This window comes from Falco punctatus (assembly GCF_963210335.1).
Source record: "Falco punctatus genome assembly, chromosome: 7".
Taxonomy (NCBI): Eukaryota; Metazoa; Chordata; class Aves; order Falconiformes; family Falconidae; genus Falco; species Falco punctatus.
Genome location: NC_137587.1, coordinates 2315650 through 2318664, shown reverse-complemented (window position 1 = coordinate 2318664; position 3015 = coordinate 2315650). Strand labels below are relative to the sequence as shown.

The window sequence follows — 3015 nt, the reverse complement described above, 5'->3', positions numbered from 1 at the left end:
CGCTCTCACTGCCACTTTCTGCAACCAGAGCTGCAGGTTTCTCTCCTCACCTCTCCTCGCCACACTTTGCAAGCTCTGAAAACTGTGCAGGTTGTGCTGTGCGCAGAAGCCGACACCATCACTATTTTTAGGTCCCAAGGCCACCCCTGTACCTGAAGGTACCTTTTTATACCCCCTGCATACTCACGGTGCTCCGCGTTACCGCCTTTGGGAGCCCTGGATGGGGAGGGGGCTTGCTTTAGCAGTTCAAACTTCAAAAATACAGCAGGTGCCATCAGTATTTCCCAAACCACGGAGCTGACTGTCATTGAGGCAGTGGTATTGGTTCTTGGCCAAGACCCAGGACGTCAGCTGCTCCTCCAGAGAAGAGCAAGCAGAGCCCTCCGAGGCACACAGCCCTGCTCACTCTCGGGAGCCTTGGTCTCCTGCCAGACAAACTCAAAAAAGATGTTACTCCTGGGCCAGCGTGGAAACAAGCGCACACCCACAGCGTCACCACGTGCAGGTACCCTGGGCCAGCCTCCTGAGGCGGGCACGGGTCCCCTCCGCGGTCTGCATGCACACGCTGAACTGTCCTAACACACAGGACGCAAGGGACTCATTCCCTCGGGGACTGGGACACAGCTCTGTCCCCAAGCACAACCCCAGCTACCAACACACAACTCCTCGGCAGCGTGGCTGTCATTTGGTCCCTGACCCAGGGCAGAAGGTAAAAAAGCTGCTGCCTGCTGCGGCCAGATCAGCACCAGCACATCTCACCTTCTGCTGGGACGCCAAGAGCCCCCCCCAGTCTGGCCACTGGGCCTTTCACCCCAGTCCTGGCTCGGGCCAGCCAGGCAGGAGACCCACCTGGGCCTTTCTGGCTGCGCTGCTGCTGGTCACGTCCGCCTCAAACGCAGCCGAGCACCCACTGCAGCGCACGCACACCTCCTGCGAACAGACCACGCTGCTGCCCCAGCCAGCATCCCGCCTCACAAGGCGTCTCCTCTCTTCTTTCTCTTTCAAGTTGTCCAGTTGACTGTCAGGTTCACTTCAGGGCAACCATTCTCAGCCTCAAGTTAAGCCGGAGGACAACTTAAGTGCCAAGAGAGTTTTTCCGGCTGCTCTCCCCCAGCTGAACCACCCGATCGCCCCCCCATGCTCTGCTCTCTATCAACCATCCTCCTCACTGCCCTGGTTTCCCCTCTGCCCCCACGGCCACAGCTCTGGCTCCCATCCCTTCGTACCCAGGTGGGTTTTCTGCACCCAAACACTTCAGCCAGCCCCTCCTGAAGCTGCTCCAGCTCCTTTCTGCAGATGGATGAGTCATGGGGGAAGGGAATTTCCCCAGCCACCAGCACATGGAGCAGACAATCACTCTCTGCTAGAAATCCAAGGTTAGCCAATTCCCATCCTTTGTCCCATGTCACCGTCATTCCTTTGACAGGGAGAACAGATGCCCTGGCCAGCACAGAGGAGGAGCCTCAAGCCCAACCTCTCCAGGTTTAATTGACATTATTACACTCTGGGTAGAGAAAGCTGGACTGTTTGCTGTCATCCTGGCTCTTCATTTTCTAAGGCACAGGCTGCTATTTTCAAAAGGTTTTTTTGTCATGTACAAGCCACTTCAAGCACTGACCCGTTACTTTCTCAAGCCCGAGAGGGTCCGGAGACAAGGGAACAGCTCATCAATAGCAGGAACCTCGGCTGCACCCCACACAGCTGGCCACCACCAGAAGTGCCACCCTCCCTGCAGACCAGGCGTGCCCTTTTATCTCCAGCACCTCTTTGAAATACCCCAATCTGCATCTTCAAAACCCGCCTTTTGCATCTCAAACTTGCCAAACAAATTAAGGCTCCCAATTTTAAATGCTTATACATGGAAAATAGTTTTTGTGTGTCTTGGCTTTGTTGGATTGCTTGCAATAATGACTTAGCTGGTGTTTGGACTGGTGCTACCTGAACACACCCAGCTGAGGCCAGGACTGTAGCCTAGCAGTTCTGGATCAGACCCACTGCCGAACCCGGACAAGAAGCTGCGTGGCTACTCACGCTCCCTAGTATCCTGCTGGTCACTGAGAAAGTGATGTACCTCACGTAATTCTCCAAAAATAAAGAAAAGGTTCCAGTAACTTGGTCTACACAGAGGCATGGAGGAGGATGGCATAATGCACAAGCAGAACGTTACTCCAGCTGTGTCCTAGGCTAGACTGCTAAATCATCATGGAATCCCAACCGGCACGGGCGGGCAGTGCCCCCCGAGCCCCCAGCCCCATCCCCCCCCGCAGGCTCTCCCCGCAGGCTGCACCATGGCCCCACAGCAGGAGCCTCCCCAGCCGCTCTGGGCAGCCCGGCCCAGCGCCCCGCCACCCGCCAGGGACACACGTTCTCCCTCCTGCTCAGAGGGAACCGGCCGTGTGGCGGTTTGTGCCCGGTGCCCCTCGTCCCGCCGCTGGGCACCGCTGGGAAGAGCCTGGCCCCGTCCCCTGGGCACCCGCCCGGGGATACCTGCAGCCATGGGTGACATCCCCTCTCAGCTGCTCCTCTCCAGGCTGAACAGCCCCCGCCCGCTCAGCCCTTCCTCCCCGGGGAGATGCTCCAGCCCCTCACCACCTTCGCAGCCCCCCCGGCCCCTCCCCAGCAGCTCCCCATCTCTCAAACTGGGGAACCCAGAAAATGGTGTATTTGGTGTCAGCTCACAACTCAGCTGAAGATCTGTAAAAGAAAAAGCTCTGTCCCCGACAGGAGACCCACGCTGGACAATGTTCACACTGTCCATGGCTGCGTAGCATTGCTCTGCCCCAGTGCTCACCCTCGCAGTTGAAAGGAGCCCCCACACCACCCTGAGGAACATCTCCAGAGCCTCTGCTCTCACGGCATCAAAAGCCAACTGCTCCCTCTCCCCAGGCAGAGCTCACACTACGCTTGCTTTGGGGGTGCCTGTTATCGGGTCAAATATTGCCACCTACCCCTCAGACACAGCAAACAGTCGTTACCCCACAAAATGGAAAGCCCCAAGCTGGCATCCATTTCCCG

The 3015-nt window shown here is 57.6% G+C and overlaps 1 protein-coding gene across 1 annotated transcript in view; it reads left to right on the top strand.

Moving 5' to 3' along the window:
- Window positions 1-3015, top strand: part of PEX16 (peroxisomal biogenesis factor 16) — a 105617-nt gene that overhangs the window by 33330 nt on the left and 69272 nt on the right. The window lies entirely within an intron of this gene.